The sequence below is a fragment of the Anser anser genome, assembly GCF_964211835.1.
Source record: "Anser anser genome assembly, chromosome: 7".
NCBI lineage: Eukaryota > Metazoa > Chordata > Aves > Anseriformes > Anatidae > Anser > Anser anser.
In genome coordinates this window covers 33,709,364-33,729,884 of record NC_139727.1, presented here as the reverse complement: position 1 = coordinate 33,729,884, position 20,521 = coordinate 33,709,364, and the positions used below count along the sequence as shown (strand labels likewise).

General features: G+C 35.0%; 1 protein-coding gene across 19 annotated transcripts in view; it reads right to left on the bottom strand.

The window, feature by feature from the left end:
• ATRNL1 (attractin like 1) overlaps window positions 1–20,521 on the bottom strand; it is a 519,713-nt gene that overhangs the window by 107,329 nt on the left and 391,863 nt on the right. The window lies entirely within an intron of this gene.

Genomic DNA, 20,521 nt, shown 5'->3' with positions numbered 1-20,521 from the left:
TCCCCTTGAGCATCTCATTGCAAATTTGGCCAAAAAAAAAAATGCTGCAGTTCTAAAGAGAAATTGCTTGAAAAAGCTTTTTCATAAAGAAATGTGGCCATAATTCATAGTTTGAAGTCTGTATCACATCTTAAACCCTTACTAAAATATACAAGAATCTGGAATTAAATTGGAACAGAAAAGGTAGTAGTCAAGCTAGCAAGGCATTACCACACACCTGAAAAAAGTGAGTTGATCTTTCCATTTAACACCAGGATTGACTGATCCATGTAACAGTCTACATTAAATTAAAATAGAGGCAGCTTATAATTAATTGAATTTGAAGTATCATCTAGTATTTCTATTGGCATCCTACAAGTGGTATTTGATTCCATATGATCCATTACTTCAATCATTACACGGTAATAAAGCCTTTTAATAAAGTTTTCAGATGATAAATAAAATTGATCTGTCAGAAATTGTTATTTACCATTGATAAACACTATGTAGTAAGACAGCTGTAAGGAAGACACACACATCATAAAACAGCTGAATGCAAGGTCCTACCTAGACACAGGATGTTATTCATCCTAGGGGGAACTGGGAAACTAACTGAATCTCAGTAACAAGATTAGTACAAGGTCCCAGTATGATGTTATTCAGAAAAATAAATACTGAGTACAAACAGAAAAGTGAAAAAAGATTAATGCAGTACTGCTTTTGTATAACATTTGTAAGATTCCGTTCATTTTTGTGCAGATCCTCAACGAGAATGAGGCATTAACAAAATGATACTGGTTTAAGACCAACTTTCAGAGCTCATCCTTCAACTCCAGTCCTACTTTCCAAACAAGGAAGACAAAAAGTGCAGAATCATATCACATTCAGAAGAGAGCTACAGAACAATTTGTAGTCTAGGAAACATATTTTGCAGCGTGAAGAACTCAATTAGCTTTATCGAATACCTTTTAAAATGCTATTAAATCAAGATCTACAAGTACCAATAAAAAGTAAGACTTTGAGACCACTTTAATAGACAAAGGCAAAACAAATTTAAGTAGCTCTTAAATTTATCACAAGTTGTTGCATTATTTAAAATAGATCCATAAAATTTTTTTTTTTTTGAAAAGTATTAACCATTCAAAGAATGCAGATACAGACTGACAGGATCAACTGTGACCAAAATGAGGACATGTAGAATCTAGATGTCTATTCCGAAGATACTGGTCCACCAAAATCCTCTCTGCATTATTTTAATGGCACTTAAGTCCCTGTCTGTCTTACTGCAGGAACACCAGAGTAAACATGCCTCTGTTCACATTTTCTGTAGAAAAAGTAAAAATTCAGGATTAAGTAGGCCAGAATGAATTTGTAACCTATCGTCAAGATATTACAAGAGAGATAAAGTTTGATTCTACCTCAAAAGGCAATACATGAACACCACAGTGCAACAGTTCTATTGTATTAAAGGCTTGGATATCACACAGTGCAGAGATTAGAAAAGCCATACCAATACCTTCTTTCTCCCAGAACAGCAGCCTAGATCCTGGGTCAGGTTTCCCCCCTAGTCTGTGGAGCTCATGAACTCATTTCTCTACATTGTCACAACCATGGCAATAAGTGACACGACCAGTTCAATAGTCTTATGTCCAGTTCAGAGATTATTCTTTGACTGTGTTGGCTGATGGCATGTAACACCCATCTCTTATATTTACAGTGACTGTGAGGCATTGAGCTACTTTACAAAGAACAGAAGCAGCAGAACCCCCTGTTTTTGATAGCAGTAGCATGAGCATTTAGCTCCAGGAGATCATTTTTAATTGTGAATTTTTATTTGACACAAGCTTCCCCCAGCCTGTTTTGGGGAACTTTTGAAGAGGTGTCCCTTCATAATATTTCCTGTTGGCTCTGCTCCACACATGGCTCTTGATTCAAAACAAAATCAGGCATCTAAAAGCCTGAGTACTACAGCAACAGATTATGACACCAAAATCTCTTGGGAGAAGTTTATCCCAACACTTCATTCAGTATTTTTAAATCGACATTGTATTTCTGGATGAGCACTAGTTAAGCCTTGCATTTGTAGGAATAGCTGTAGTAATAATTGGGTTATATTTTATGGCTTCTGTTATGCTGAAAGCCACATCTAGATTGAAGATAGAAAGGGCCAATATAAATACTATCATTTACAAGTAAGACACAGATAGGAAACAAGAAAACCTGGGCTTGCTTCCAATTTTTCCCTCCTTGGTTTTCCTGTGTGCAAAGTGGGATGAATATCTAGTGGTATATAGAAACATTTTTATACCTAAACATGAAAATAAACATTGTTTACTAGTAGACTGCTTCAAATAGCTACAAGGCTACTGAAATATTGAATTACTACAATATTTGCTTTCCCTGACAGGTTCCTCATCTACATTGTATAGAATTTACTACTTTAAATAATTTAAGACTGTAAGTCAGCAGAAGGACATTCACACCTCAGGAAGCCTGACTCTACACTCCACAAATACCACTTAGATTATGACAATGACTGTTAGATAATACTGAAGAACCTCACTTCATTAATTGTGACACTTAAGATACATTGGAGTGTTGCCAGCATTTTAAAAACATTTTAAACCTCACCATTAGTACATTAATAACTCAACATCATGTTATAGGAAAGGAAATGAAGTACAACATCAGCAGTGTTGATTTTCTCTGCACATGCAAACAGCAACAGGACACTTCAGTGTTCATTCAGTAGGAATATTTGCTCCACTACAAAGAACAGATTTTATTCTTTTGACACCACTCCTTTTAAATTTGTTCTGTGCTCACAAGTATGTTACATATCGATTTGCACTATTTTCTGAATCAGTCACATGTATAAACACCTAAAGACTCCATTACAAGTTTAAAGTATATATCTTGGAATATGGTACCTATTTAAATATGTTTATGAAGAAAACACTAAACTTTCACAAATCGATTTTTATAAAGGAATTTTTAATCTTAAGAGACGTTATAGATTATCCTTTGCAGACAGACTTGAAATGATAATTAAAAAAGTTATTTGGTTTTCTACTCAGAATCAGTAACAGCCTTATTAAGAATGCAGATTATTTTCATCATTCTGAAATCCCTTATTGGCATTCTTGACCCTTTACTCTATGCAGGGCAGGTGGAGGGGTGAGCAGGGAATTCCTATCATATAAGTGGTAAATAGTCACATGTAAAAAAAAAAAAAAAAGAAAATGACAGGGATGACACTATCTATTTTCAGGAAGATGCTATTGAATATAGCCAGGTATGCATTAATTCTGTGTGTGTGTTTTTTGTTTGTTTGTTTTAAAGCTTGAGTTTCTATAAGAACAGAGTTCCATTTTCTCATCAGAATTCCAACAGGGTAGTAGTAAAGTTATCATAAGACAAAGCCTATAGTGCGTCTTAATAACACTGTGGAAAGCATCATGAGCAAGTTTGTGTCACTGTCTTAAGCTGGTGGCCCTTTGTAGCAGAAGCCTGCATTGTTACTACACCTAACTTGTGTGCATGTTTCCAGCCCTAACCACAGCTACTCAACAGCCTTGTTACCACCAGAACACCACCCCCCCCAGAATACACTGTGGTGTTGGCTCACCTGCATTTTGAGATCATACAGGAATGCTCTACATAAAAGGGGGTATATTTGTATTCCCCTCTTCCGCTGCTTTGCAGTAATTTTATAAATGTTACTTACTGCAATGGACAGGGTTTGGCTTACTTAGGTCACAGCTTTTACATATTCTATTACTTTTTCCTCACACAACTTCCCCCTTTATTTACAGCTGGTAAATGGAATCAATTGTACTTACCAGCTACTCAACTGATTCGATGGTTTTACAGATTGGAACAAAAATATATTACGGTATTAATCAGTTATTTGCTATTGAACCTCAGATTACCATTATCTTGAAGTGGAAAAACCTGTATGTCCACCCAATGTAGGAAGCCTCATTCCTACTGCACAGTTTGTTTCCAAGGTCACCATATCATAGGGTCAGTAATATAAACTAGCACCAAAGAATTTTTAGATACTTGAAAACAATTATTATATTTATAGACTTGAAAAAAAAAAAAAAAAAAAAGCTGTTATTTGAATCACTGCAGAAGTGACCAGAGGTGAACTGAACATCTATTCTGTAATTAGGACAGGCAGAAGACGATACAAGAAGAACGTACAGGTTTTCTTCAATTTCCATCAGAATCCCTCTACTCTTTATCAAAGTAAATACTAATGCTGACTGCTCACTAATGGCATCAATTTCTAAGGGTTTCTTCTGCCTTTATCAAACTTGCTTTATAAGCATCATTTTTAATACATATTCCACAATAAAACAGCTTATACAGGAGCATAACTGAGAGTTCATTTGACCCAACATCTCTGGTAATAGGCACTGTATATAAGACAAACTTCCTTATCTATTACACACTACCTTTTGCTTGAAATATGGCTAATTACTGTCATTTGTTAGAGATAAAACAGTTGAGTATCCTTCCTTGTGCCACATTGATTTCAAGTTGCTTATGACTGCACAAAATTGGTGACACTGAATTTCTGATTACAAGTTTGAGAAGATTCAGTCTGTACCTCAGATATTAACACATCGCCTTCACAGAAGCCTCCAGATCAGAAAAAGGGCACAAATGCTATAATTTAATACATTCACGATCTCATTCATTGAGAGTTAAAACATCTATAAAAGTAGATCAGTAGACTACATCAATAGCATCAGACCATATATAGCAAACAGGACAATTTCTTTATTTGTAGCTTAAATAATTACTTTCAGTTTCATGATTTGTATCCACTGATAAAGATTCATTTTCAAATACAACCCATTCTCCACTTTCTCTCTCTCTCTCTCTCTGTATATATATATTTCACTATAGCAGCTCTATAGCCTATAATTCAAAGTAGTTCCCTAGATACATCTACAATAATCACAAGTAATTGTTTATAAGTTCAACCACAGCGCAACTGACTATAAAATTGGTCCTGCCAAATTTTATGAACACACTGAACTGTAGCTGCCTATTTATTTTTAGGTCAGATAGACTACTTTTGGAAAGACAGATAAGCGCATAAGTTTGTTTGGAAGATTAGGACCCACATTACATTATTCACAGCAACAGGCTAATACAGAGGACTGATTGTCATTAACTTATCTGTTAGAAAAGCTGAAAAAAGGAGAAGAGAGGCTAGTTACATGAAGACATGTAAAGCAATTGCTAAGACTTGTCAAAAGATGGATTAGAAGAATACTACTAAACCAAGGCTCATACTGTCTCTTATGTAAAAGAAGTTAAGAGTAGTCTTTAAACACACTAACACTTTTGTTCATATAACAGTGTTGTAATTTACTTAAGAGAAAGCTATTTGGGATAACTCACTGACTGAGTACCTGAGAGTACTCAATGCTGTTATCGCTGGTTGACAATCAGAGCCAGTAATAAGATATAAACAGCTGAATAGGATAAACTGTAAGTATCAATTAAACATATTAACCTAAAAATGCATGGTCTAGACACTTAGCACTAAGATGTGTTACTAAATCACTGAAAGAAAGTTATGCCTTTATGATGTGGCAAGGATTTTTTAATTAGTCAGGTAAACACACTTATTTCAACAAAGAGGTACTAAATATTTCAGTGAAATTGTAATATGATTAAGAGCAGCCAGCCTATTGCTAGATGAAGAAGAAGAAGAAAATAGTTGCTCAGTAGAAGAGTTACATCTGCCCAAACTACCTAGCAGGTTTAAAAGGCGAGACTAGCAAGAAAGTACTAACACAAACAAAAGAAGATTTTTAACAGTGGATTCTCTTAAAGGGCAGCTGATACACACAAATAAGAAACTCTGACATGTTACCAAGAAAAAAACTAAACACCAAGCAAACAGAATCACACTAGAAGAGACAAACTTCTCTCTCAAGTAATGCATACTTGAAACCCATTTTTTCTTCTGTTTTTACTTCTTTAAGCAATTAAAATAGCATTTGCTATGTCAACTTGCATGACATGGATAATAACTTCACCTTTATTTTGCTGAAGCACCTTGCATTAAACAAGAAAGAAGAGAGACTTTTCTTCCCACAACTCACCAGCTTTCCTGGCTGCTTTTGGTGGCCAGCCATGGTTCTTCATACTTTCTTTGAATGACATCTCTCAGTATGATTACAGACTTTTCACACAAGGTGGCAAATTTGCTATTTATTTGGATTTTTTTTTTTTTAATTTATTTTACAGGTGCTGTTTCTAATTGGCTAACTGATCAAAGCTGAGCACATGTAAAGGCCTATAAGTAGTTTCTTCATTAACTCTTTCTGGTTTGTTACCCTGCAAACTGTGTGTAGTTTACCACAAAACCTCTAAAAAACAAGAACAAAAACCAAACAAACAACAAAAAAAAGAACTCATCTCACCATATATGAACCACAAACTCATAACAGTGTTTTATAACTGCATGTACACTGCCTGTATTTAAACACATTATTTAACACATTCTTCACTATGTATTGTATACAAAGGCACATGTTGCAACTACTAAAATGTAAGGGCCAGGAAAAAATTATGGACTTTACAGACTGGCATAATAAGAAAAAAAAAGACAAAAAAACATGCCTCATCAAGAAGTATCAGCAGAAAAACAGACATCGACCACTGTTACATGCTGTTACTGAGGGAAGTGCCTTTACAGCAGTTTTTTGATTACATTAACCTCGAAGCTGCTCTAGTTTATTCAAGACTTTATATCCAATGTTTTTTCCATGAAAAAAAAAAAGTCTGAAAACCTGAGCAACATAGATTATTTTATATTTTTTTTGCTAATGGTATCCATCTGGTTTAGTTAGTAGGAAGTATATATAGCTTCAGCATAACCTCAGCAATACGTACAAAGGCATATAGAGACATTGTTCCAGCAGTTAGGAAAGTGAAAGCTCAGCTGAAATTGAAAACTACAAAGGAGTCTGAATGGAAACAGGAAGGACTTCTGTAAGTGTGTCAGAAACAAGAGCAAAGGATGCATGAGGAAAAAGTAGGCCCGCTGCTTAGTGGGCCAGGAAACCTAGTAACTCAGGACACAGTAACAGCTGTAGTATTCCACACCTTCTTTGCATTGGTCTTTACTGATAAGGACTTCTCTCCGGTCTCCCAAATCCATAATCCTACAGCCAGAGTCTGAGGGGGTGTAGTATTACTCATAGTATGCACAGTAGACCGCTTAAACAAATTGGATGTAGTCAAGTGCACAGGATCAGACAGGATGCTGTGGGAGCTGGCCAATGTCACTGAGAAAATACAATCATCTTAGGTCATGGTAATCAGGGAGGTTCCTGTAAAAAGGCAAATTTTACACACATCTGGGGAAATTTGGGCTGGTCAGCTGAACTAGCTTCCCACCGTCCCTGGGAAGACTATAGCAGAAATCCTCTCTGAAACCATGTCCAAGCACATGAAAGACAAAAAGCTGATCAGGAACAGCCAGAATGGATTTTCAAAGGGCAAATTTGGCCACAGAAACCTGTTTGCTTTTGGTAATACGACTGGCTTAGTGGAAGACTGAAGTGGATGGTTCCAAACTTGACTTCAGCATGGCTTTCAAAGCAGTCTTCCACAATTTTCCTTTGTAAACAAACCTGTGAGATATAGGTGGCCTAGGAGTTAGAAGGAAAGGCTGACAGGATTTCTTCATTCTTAAGAGATGGCTAAGGCAGGATCTAATTGCTGATTCCAACCATGCCTTTTCTCCAAGGCACACAGGGATAAGGAAATAGGCAGCAGAAACAGGTCGCAAGAAGGGAGATTCTGATGAGAAATTAGGAAAAGGTTTTGCACAAGGAGGTTAGCCAAGCATTTGAATGAGGGCTAGAGAGATTTTGGAATCATAATCCTTAGAGATACTCAACACACCATGGGCCAGGGCCCTGAACAAGCTGATTAAAGGTGGTTTGACCTTGTCTGGGGATTGACTGACCCACAGCCAGTTTGACTGGTAGTTGAGAGGTCTCTTACAACCTAAATTAGCCTATGATTTTCCAACCTGTATTAGTCTATGATACTATTGTGAATGATGAATGCTGTTTTCTACAGATTAGGTTTATTGTCTAATTCAAATTCAATAATGAAAAATAATGAATTTCAGCCTAACATGAACTTTTCTAACAGGGATCAGTTCTTTGGTCCTATTAACATAAATTCCCCAAACCAGCTGGATAGAAAATGAGGTTTCCAGTGCTGTGAATACTCAGGTAAAAAATAGTTGTACTCATCTGTCACAAGTGTTCACCGTGTTACTATCTTAGTGATCATAATGCTGAAACAGAACGGTACTTGGAGAAAATCTGCACAGCGATGAAGAAAAGCTGGTTGGAGTTAAAATCAGGAAAGGTATAGGTGAGTGTGGGAAAGCATTTTGAAGACCCTACAATTACACAGAAGGTGTACCAAACAATGATTAGCATTATACGCTGTTTGAAGAGCTTTTGGCTTTCTCATTCATTCCAGCTCTCATTAAGTATCATTTCCGTATAATGCTTTTTGCTTTTCCCAATTGATTTGAAGTCATTACCCCACATTTTGGAAGATAATGAGTTGTTTGTTTTCTTTCCACTTCTCAGGGAGACTTCAGCTCTTTGATATACATGGACATTTTAAGCCCTTTGAAAAACTACCTGAAACAGAGTAATAGAGTATACCTCAGTAACAAAGGCTAATGCAGAGATTGCTGTAAAAATGACAGCCCTAAGCCTTACTTTCTGTGTTGGCTTTCTAAAAAATGTAAGTTCAAAGTTTCAGACCTCATCCTCAAAATGCTCAGTGGCTAAGATGGCACATCTAAATCACTGCCTCAAGATCTGTGATCAAGCCAATAGTTGGCCGTTTTGCTTGTCTTGCCCAATGGAACTTTTGGGAACAAAACTAATGCCAAGTATCACAGGAAATATACACCTTCCTTAGGATTAGGTTAATAATGTGAGTGAAATTTTACTAAGTCTGCAGACTTTCAAAAATTTCCTTATCATATATCACAAATCCTAGACAGATTTCTCTGACTTTGCCTTTTCTAACATAAACATGTGGCAAAATGTATACACTTAATAAGCATGATGTTACACACTCCTTTTCTTGGAGATAGGATGAGGGAGCAAATGTGACAGACATTAGCAACTAATGATGTTCCATTTACTGCCAGAAAGCAATCAGATAATATGGCAATAAGCATGTACAAGCACCTACATAGAACACCAATTTAGAATACAAATGAAAACTCCTACTTATAGTCTAACACAGTGAAGATCACATTTTATTGTCTTTATCATTAAAGGTCAAAATGGATCAATGTATTATAAACAGAATGAATGAATCTACATATACAGAGGGCACAGACAGACTGGAACATAAATACAACACAAGTGCCAGCCAAGCCTTGGTGCTAAAAGCTTCAAAAACCTCTTGGTATTATATTTTAATAAATGAAATGCTAGTCTTTGGAATGACTGTGTATTGAGAACTAGCAATAGTTTAGCCATTGGGAAGACGATATAAACCCTATGATTTGTAGTTAGTATTTAGTATTCTATATTTTTGCTCTTAAATTTTAATTATATTTGTTAACAGATAGGACTCATTTGATTCTTGTACTCTTGCAAACATCACAACTACATTTCATCTGCCATGTATAAGTGCCAAAAATCAATGAACATTTCCTATACTAAATGCACAGGTTTTATGCCATTTATTGTTGTGAATATCAATGGCTATATACAGTGCATATAAAAGTTGTACCACTTTGTCAAGGCTTTGAAAATTATTATTTGGGTTGCATGCAACACATTACTTAATGAAGAGGTCACATTAGGGGAGATCTAGAAGCAGTTTTGTGCAATTTTATGGATATATGTGTTGCTTCCAAGGCAGCCTGCATCTTCACGTATAGCCATACATTAACTATTGCTTTCCTTTAGGGTCCTATATTGTTCATATGTCTCTTCCAGTCCTTCTCTTAGTTCTTTCTCACCTTGAGCTGTTACACCTTCTTTCAATTAAAAGTAAAAGAAAGTCACAAATAGGACAGACACTTGGCTTAGAGAAGCTTATTTAAAATCTTCTTTAGCTATTTATTTTGCAAACGACTGGCAAACTGGTTATAAACTGTTGCTAGGTTGCAGTGACACTGGAGCTTTGCACTCCAAGGGATATTGTCCACAGCAATTTCCTACTAGGAGTGAAATAGATGCTGTAACTATTTTGGAGAAAAATAAAATTAAATATTCAGATTAATATTCAGGTAGAACTTTTTTTTTTTTTTTCCAGGTAGAACTTCTACCGGGAATACCAGGAATTTATAAAAATAGAAGTTTTTCAAACTTTACTATTTATACTTCTGCAAATATTCTGCATTTGACTATACACACAAATCTACTATTCCTCAATAAGTATATCAAAGTATACAATTTCACTAGTCTATTTTTTAAATATGCTGTATTGGATACACATTGTGCTGGATATGGATCTTATGCAACTCTACCATTCCCGAATTTAGTGAATGATGGGAGAATGTAGCTCGAATAATAATCCATGATTAAGCACTGAAGATACATAGGAGTTTGCAACAGTAGGTTTTGGATATTTTTTATGGATTTTCAATGTATTATGCTTGACTGGATCTGTTTAAAACAATATTCTAATATATTTTATTTCTTTTAATATGATTTTCTTTTTGCATGAAGAATATTCACAACAACAACAACAAACAAATGAGAAAAAAAAAAAAAGGAATATGCACTTTATGGCATCCACAAGTCCAGAAGAAATTGAACTCACTGTTTATCATTGCCAAAGTCATGTCAGCTCCTCTTCCTATATGTAATGAGGATCACAAAGACTGTCTTACACTTATGTGTTTTGTGTTGCAAAACACAGATGTTTTTTGTGAGTCTCTGAATAATGCTTTTCTTTTTTTACAAATAAACTAATATTTAAGTGTGTTCAACATTTGATTCCTTCTGTTTCCTACAATCCAAAAAAATCTCAATATAAAATACATTGCTGGTCTACCCTTCCAGAAGCCCAGTGCCTTTTCTTTTAATAACCATTAAGGTGTCTGCAGAACAGAATAATTCTATTTATTAACTCCAACTGGTTCAATATTTATACAACTTTTTCAAAGTCTAAACAGTGGGAAAAAAAAGCTGACAGCAAGTGTCTATTTTAAACTTTCAGTTTCTTACCAAAAGCTGGATAATAAAGATAAGAAAAAGGTCATCTCACCAAGGATATAGGATGAGGAATAGCACTGGAAAAGTAAAAGTTCTAAGTTAAATAAAATTCCAATAACGTGAATATGTACCAAAGATGAAAATAAAAGGAAATTTTCATACATATCTGTTAAAAACTTTACTTCTTCACGCTAATGAACAATAATGTTTTACAGTCTTTGTTATAGGAAGCTCTAATAGGTTTGTAAAATACGCTATTTCTATAACTGGAAGCAATAACATATCACAAATACTGCTTACTCTTTAAAGGAGCTCCTGTTATAGAGATAGCTCTGATTCAAATTTATTGATATTCCAAATTTCACTGCAGTCTAACTGCCTTTGAAACTTCTACATTACTACAGAATCTACTACACTTCAGTATACCATTCATAAACCTTTGATTTCCAACAGAAGTTTTACAAGGAAACAACTCCTTCAGAACCTTTAAAGAATCATACCATTGTGCCCTAAATCCTGATTGAGGTTATTCATTTTTCAAATTCTAAGAACATTATGATATTTTATGTAATAAGAAATGCTGAGATTATTACTAAAACTAACATTATAGGCAATGTTTCTACCTCTGCTTTGTTAAAGCCAATGAATGGAATTCATGTCTTGTGACATACATCCTCAGCCTCCTCATGGACTTTCTGAAATTGTGGGTTCCTCTCACCAAAGTGATCTAGTCTGCTTGTAACTACTACAATACTTTTCTAAACAATCAGTGTAAAAAAGGAAGATGCTTCTCAAAACATGCGGAGGGCAAAAATAATGTCTAAACTGCAGGCTTCTACTGAGAAGTTAGGGAACAAGAAGAAATGCTGTGCAGCATGCTACATTAAATTTCCCCCACTCTGATGATAGGCAGATTAGAGTAGGACTTGCATTTGCCTTTTTTCCAATAGCACAGATGAAGAGTGATCCAGACAATGAGAGAGCTGAACTTCAATCTCTACTAAATCCAGAAGGGTGTCATGGTCTACCTGTACAGGAACGTGCTCTGTCCTTTTTCTTGAAACTTCCCTGTGTAACTGGAAATTCAAGAGCCCAAAGCAAGCAGGCAAATGAAAGTTAGACACCACAGTTAGACACTTCTGTTGTTTCAGTATGCATTGTTGCTAGCTGGATGAACTGAAACTTGATTACAGAGCTAGGAAACAGCATTCAGGTAGACCCTACAAGGTAAAGCTAAGGACTACTAGCTGCCAAGTATCAGCCACCACATTACAGTGGCCAGTTACACCTGGAAGCATGGGAAATAGCTAATGAAAGACAATAGCTTCTGTATCTATTTATTTCTCTTCTCCTTTCCTTTTAAAGAAAGTTTAAAGAAAAGATGATAAATAACTTTTAATCTAAAACCAAAAGAAATACTCAGAAAACATGTATAACTAAAAAGAGCATCCTGTCAGAGAACGGTATGTACAAATCAGGTGAAAGGCCCAGTCAAAGAAACCAAGAAAAAATTCATTCTGTGTGCTCTTTAGTTATCCTGAGAGTATAGTTACTTCCATGCTTTGGTGTATTCTGTTTAAACATTTCTGGAAAAATTACATTGTCATGGACTTGCTATCCAAAGCCAAGATTCCCATAAGCAAACTTTGTTAAAAGATAATCCTAGAGCTACAAACATATATATTTTATTTTGCATTCACTGAATTTTGTATCTATCTACTTTATGAAACAAGATTTTATTTAATAATGTTAATGAACATACGACACGTACAGTGTCATTTTTCATAACATTTACAGACACATCTAAACACTTCTGCTTGAAAACAATCAGAATATGTATTTTGATACTTTCAATTTGCATCTATGCATAACATAATACACCAATTTAACAATTTCTATTCACAGCATGCCAATATCGCTGAAACACCTACATTTAGCTAGTCAGCCAAAAATCCAGCTAATTGTTCCAATTGAGCATAAAATTTGTTGGCAATTTTGTTCAACACAAATCATATATTTCTATCCAAGTAATTTCTATAGTCATTTGATTGTGCAGTACATGTGCAAAATAAATTTTGTGAAGTGGAAAGATACATTTTTATCAAAAAAAAATTAACAAAACCAGGTTTTCTGAACTTGATTCACAGGTCCTAGAGCACACAGGCTGCTAAGCAGACATTTTACTTTCTTGCTAGCATGAAATATTAGGAGACTAACTTGGAAGTATACAAATCTCCTATGCATCATTTTTAAGGCATACTTACAATGTCTGTTCACCCATTTGGGTAAATTGATTCGACAGAAATAAGCAAACAAACAAGAGAATTCAGGAACTAAAAATGTGTTTTCTGTGAGTTTAGAGACTGCATGCATTCCAGAACCAATCTAGATTTTCCTTTTAAAAAATCATTTAAGGTAAGGATTCAAGGCATCAACAAGTTTTGAGGTGTTGGTGTACATTTTAACAATTAACATAAAATAATTGTGGTCAGTATTAAAAAATGACTCAGCTTATTCCAGACAGCATTTCTCAGATTATTAGATTCCACATATGCCAAAGGAGGGAACTATTTCTTATAAATCTTAAAATTTGTTAACTTGACTCCAGGCAAGGAATTGGACATCCATATACTTAATATTGAATAGAGATAGTAGGCACAACACAAAAAAAATATAGCGGTGACCAGTATGCGCATGCAACTAGATTAGGTGTTTGTTCTGAATCACAGACTCAGAACGTTCACACATTGCTAGACATAAATTTAAGCAGAAGCAACCAAAGCTGTATGCAAATATAAAGATACTTGATCAGGCAGAGCTACACTGTTATATATGACCACTGAATTACACAATAAATAGCGTGAAATGTAAAATTTTATTTCATGAAAAACATCATTCTGGGAGGGAGGAATTATTGCAGGGACAAAACAATTCTGCTTTCAGGTAAGTGCTTTTCTCTAATGAAAGAACTACAGAATGTGATTTTTGCATTTGATATAGCATGCCTCATACATTCTATCACAGAAGGATACCCAATGAGAATCAATGCTTTGCAAAGGAGAAAAGAAAGATTTGAAAGTAGATTCAAAATAAAGTGACTCAGCAGTTTAGGAGGGAAAAAAATAAAAAGAGAAAAAAAGAGAGAAACAGGACTGAAGCAATGGGCATAGAAGAATGCAGTGAGCCATTAAGGTCAAAATGTAGCATAAGGTAATGGAGTTCTTGAGACACTGTACCGCAAATTTAGCCTAATCCTTGAGTAATACAAAAAAAAAAAAATGGGAAATGTGATCCAATACAGATTCTTTTTTTCAGTGTCAGATGTATCATCTGACTACATTTCTCTGAGATCTAGTAGTTTAGGATGTATGGATCTTGAAAGGCTATAAAAATGTTAATGCACTGGTTAAGATAAGAAATAATTATATCATGAATATAAACTTCAAGGAGAAAAGTAAAGCTATTCCAGAACGAATTGGAGATTACATTAGGCAAACCGACAGTCATAGAGAGACTGGGGGTCAGAGATGACTTAACAGTTTCTGATCTTCCAAGAAAGCTGAGGTTGTGCATCAATGAAGATAAGAACAACAGTGAAAAGAAGGGTCAGAAACATTCAGTAACAGAAAACTAATAGTGCAATGAAGGTAATTAAGATTTTCAAACAACATAAATGGTGAACTTTCAGAGTATGCAGAAGGAATAGCTAGGTGGCAATCAGAATCATAATGTAGGCAGAGCTGAAAGGAGAGAAGCTATTAGGTACATGGTTCCTGAGAAATGTTTGTCCAACCTGTTCTAAAAAACTTTCAGTAAAAGAAATTCCATCACCTCCCCAGGCAATTGCTTCCAGTGATTCAGTTTTATTATGAGAAGTTTTTCCTGATATCAGTCCTAAGACTTTTCTACTACAATTTAAGTCCATTACACCTTTGCTGCCTACAGTGCACACAAAGAAAAAATTATTGCCCTCCTGATTGCTACTAACCTTTTGCATATTTGAAGGTTATTATTTTGACTCCTTTCAATAGTCTACTCCAATTTCCTTGACTCTTCCTTGTAGTCATATTTTCTAAATCTCTGATTGCTCACATTGTTCGCAACCAGATTCTCTCTCCTCTGGTCCTCTTTGAGTTACAGTGCTACAAACTGGACACAGTACTTAGCCAAGGTCTTTCCAATGCCAAGCAGAGCTTGGCTTACAGACATACCATGAAAATGAGAAATGGAAAAAAAAAAAAAAGAATTAAAGAGAATGAGAGCTCTAAAATCATGCATATCCAAAGCCTTCTAAATTACAAAAGAAACAATACACCCTTAGTTTCTGAATGGCATTAATAAGTAACAGGATAGACGTCTCTAAACTGTTTCTGCTCCACTGAGTCCACCTATGGTTTTCCCAGGCCCTAGAAACATTCAGAACAATCTGCAATTTGTTCTACATGATTTCAGCTGAACTATTTCATGAGCTGCGTCTATACCTGACACTGCACCTTCCTCAGCACTAATCATAAAGACAGAAAAAGACAGAGAGATTAGCCAGCAAAACCATCTTTCCCCATCCAGGAGAATGTCTACTCTTCCCACAAGATAGCGCGGGATAATGTCTAGTTATCCCACCATAACAACAAAGAATAACCAGATCTGGTCATATTTTAAACAAAATTAATAATATTTTATATAATTAATCTGTTCTTTAAAGTTCTTGGAGTTCAGCTCCCTAATCAGTTTGCATAAGCCACACTTACAACTTTGTAAATTATATAGCATGACTTTTTAAGTAAGCAAAAAGTGCAAGTATAGTTGATAGCACCTCTTGCTAAATATATATTGCATTTATGGTCACTGAAAACAAGATGACCACTCTAGGGAAAATTTCATTGCCTTCAATAAATTATTACTCTCTTGCAATATCAGTTAATTTATCCTCTTTTACTGACACTAAAATTAGGAACTGAGAATACTAGGGGGCAATTCGATGACCTGTAACATAGAATTGGGAAGAGTCTGTTCCTTGATTTTAAGCATTATGTCATCAAAATAATGCAAGTGTAATGCTAAGAAAGCATACAACCTTTTTTTGTTTGTTTGTTTTGTACAAAATAGTGAAGTATGCTTAGGTTGCAGTTTCAGAAATTACTCATTGAATTTTCAAATTAAACAAGAAAATGAATGGAAATTAACTGGACTTATTTAAAAAGCAAGCTAAAAAGTCCTGAGACTATATTGGCAAGGGAAAAGAGCAACACAGCTTATTAGTATAAACTTCAGCTACCTAAACCCCCCACACCTCTGGTACAGGATTTTAGTGTGTTTTAATAAGTCATTCTGATTTCCAATAGCCATTCTTGGCATAAGGTTAGCTACTGCTGTTGGTGCATAAATTCCAATTCTTTTACTCAAATAAATGAGAAATAATTGAATATTGTTCCATTATACTTATCAGCAGTGTCTGAAATTCAAGACGTATTTAATGTACCATAAATATTTCTTGCTACTTACTAGAGAAACAAGGACAGATTTTATGTGAATTTTAAAATTCTTTAGATCATCTTACCTTGTCAGAAGTAGAGAACAATCTAACATCTGTGACAATTCTACAAGAAATGCAGTAACTCGATGGAAAAATGATTGTAAGGATTACTGCATGCTTTTCTGCGGAAATAATTATTAAAGAACATCAATTTGAAAAAAGAAATCCCAGTCAGACTCTATAGATATCAAATGCATGATCAGCATAAAAGCAAATCTGCATTTGGTTCTTAAGCAGACAATAATACATCTGTCTTTACTCCAGCAGATGTGGCACAGTAGATGCTGCTGTTCAGAGACTTAGCATGACCTTACATTAGAATTTACAATAGTGCCCACCTTATCTCACACACATAAAGAAAGAATCTGTCCCTATTTCAAAAAAATGCATGTGCTATGAACGAGCTGAAAAGCACCCAGAAGTTGGGCAAAACAGGACAGGAAAAAAAAATATCTTTCCTCTTAACATGCAGGTAAGTAAAACAACTGTCAGCAGAACAGTGGAAGTGAATCTTCAAAAGTGATTTGTATTTGGGGAAAAAATATTACCTTATAGGAGGCATAGTCTATGAAGAAAGAACCAAAACGCAGCATGTCCAGAAAAAAAGAAATGAAATAAATAATAATAAAACTTCATAATACTGAGGGCGTTGCATGACAAGAAGTATCATGTCTATTGATCTACAATGTTTTTTAAATTTTTATGAATCTTGTACTGAAAAAAATATGGTGGTCTCACAAAATACCACAGTATTATCAGACTCCGGACAGGGAGCTTTTGATGCTTTCTTTCTCTGCTCCTTAACAGCCTGCACTACATAAAACTGTGAGTAGTGGGACCTCAGGAATTCCTTCTTCTCTTTAACCTGACCCTGGATACCAGCTACTTCCCTGTACTCCCCCTTTGCCAGTTCTCCTATTGGGACCTGGAGGCTCACTGCCCACCTGACTTCCCTACCTCTCCTCTACTGGCATAACTGTAGGGAAATGGCATCATAATGGAAGCAAATTATGATGCAGACTGGGGTTGGCATAGGTATTTTTTTCTCCAAAATAGGGCACAAGATTAGTATCTTAATTATCAAGCTACAAGGACAGTAGATATTGCCTCATACATTTAGAATTAGGATAGTACTGTGCTGTCAATATTATTAGCAGGATGGCGGCTGACGTGTAGGGATGGCTGACCAATAGGGAAGGAGGGCAAGGGAAAAACAAAGTTTGACTTTTCCTGTATTAAGTTTAAGCTGACAATAATGTATTTAAGAGCTGATATATAGCCAACATGCCAGAACGGATGACAAGATGAGACTTGGTAATGTCATGTTGTGAAATCAGTTCCACAGAAGGGACACCTGAAGAGGTAAAGATGGATGATTAATATGATTTAAATCGGGAAGAGCAAAGGCTATTGCCAGTGCCTGGAAACTACTCAGACAGCAGGAAACTGGAGGAATATGATGCAGATGATTTTTTTTTAATTATTTTTTATTTTCTTTTTTAGGATACTGTCATTTTGTTGGCGAAACATTAAGACAGACAGACTGGCTGGTAAAGACACCTCAAAATAACAAAATTTCAGCATTCTTCTGTAGTTCTCAAGATTTTAATTTGCTGTAAATTGTGGCTAATGTAAAACAGACCCAAATATTATCAGTTGTAGTGTAAGTATCTAAAGTAGGCAATCATTGTAAATACAGTATCCATATTCTTACTTTTTAAAATACAGCTTCGAAACACTGGACAAAAAGTACCTCACTACTGCAAAATCAAATTTTATAGTAAAAAAATTCTTCCAGGTATTTAAAAATAAATGTAAATAATAAAAAAAAACTAATCAAAATGACCATGTAGATAGTCATATGAGCATTGATATGCATGAGACCATCCATATAAATTTAGAACACCAGCTGTACAAAACCACCACCACATAAGTCAGATGACATTAATGAACAGCAGTCCTACTATGCAGTTGAAAGGGAGATGCAGTAATGTATGCAACAGTTCGATGACATTGCACTGTGTTCAAAGGGCACATGGATCAATACAATGTGATTGGAAGCACAGTGTCAATAAAAAGCATATCAATAACATCTAAAGTATCAGTGAGTAGCACACAACAATGAAATTATGAGGTTAGGGGTCACAATGCCCCACCATCACAAACTGGAACCCCTAATATGCCAGAGAAAGATCTCCTCAATGCTGGTGGAACATTTGGAAGGGAGTTACTGCATCTTGCTCATTTTTTTACCAAAAGAACTCTAATTTTAAATGATCACAATGGGCATCAGATATCGCAGTATTATTAAAACAATTTTATGATTCTACTTTAATAAAACAAAGTTATAGCTACTTCACTTTATCCTTTGTTTAAGCACTGTATCCTAGAATTGTGTGATCCAAATTCCCTTCTGCCCAAAAAAAAAGAGTTATGACTGAACAGAATTGCAATTAAAACTTCTCGCGTCCTTCTTTTGCAAATTCAGGGAAGACCTGGAACAGAAGCTCAATATAGCACTTTCTTATAGAATATACATAAAAGGACAATCAATATCCTGAATCACATTCATTTAATCCTCAGCAAAATGTTTTGTTTTGATATAGAACAGTATATCTTAATTCAGAGGAAACTCTGAATGGTCTCCATTCTGTGCATAACTATATATTAATTAGTAAAAGAAAAAAAAAACACGCACGCACACACACAAAAACCCTATGGTTACTGAATACTAAGCAATTACTAGAAAATGCTTAGTCTAGGAAGAAAAAGCTAATAAAAACTGTAAAATATAATTAAAATATTTTAGCATCTACCTCTTTTAGTGCTAAATAAAAGACACTAGAGAAGAAAATGTGGCAATTAACTTGTGATGTTTACTTCTAAAGTTTAATTAAATAATCAGTATGTACAGAATTAGAGTTTGGACGCCTCAGCTCCCACTCATTGCCTCCCTCTGAAAAGACAACAGAGAAAATGTTCTCAGATGTCAGCACAGAAGCAATGAAAACACATTCCAAAAAGTTAACTTTTAACTACAGTGTACTTTGTCCTCAGTGTGGAAGGCTGGAGAGGTCTTGTGTTCCACAATAAAAGGAGACAGAAATATGGTGAAGGGGTGGGTGTCTGTGTGTGTCCTAGTAATTTGGTCTGAAAATAACAAAGCATCTCCAAAAAGATATGGCATTTTTATGTACCATCTATTCCATGTATTTAAATTATGTCAGCAAGAACAATTGTGATTGCTTCCTATACAGTAGCAGGACAGAGAGCCTCAATTTGATAAGTACTCAAGAGCTGATTCTTTTTCTTCCTGCTAGGAATCTGTTTTTCACATTGCTCACTTCTCCATAAACCTTAGAGATTTGATAGTGTATTTAATCTTCCATTGAAAGAGGCTATTGAGAAAAGTAAGAGAAGCTTTGAATTTAAGAGGAATTGGCAGCAATGAAAAGTACAATCTTGAAAGATTTCAGAGCTATCACACCTCATTCTCAGGTCCCATCATAAATAAGATAAAGTAATAACTGTAAACACAATATTATAAATAAAAGAAAAGGAATAGAGGATTACAATCTACCAAAACCCCGACCTAGATTAGATATTCATTATTATCCACGTATTGTAATTCTCCTATTTTCAGGTGAAACTTCCAGAATCTATTTCATGCATTATTACACTATTCCAGTATTACATTGTCTTGCATATTATTATTTCTTTTTCAATGGCCTGCAATTACAATAAAAGAATGCAGTAATGT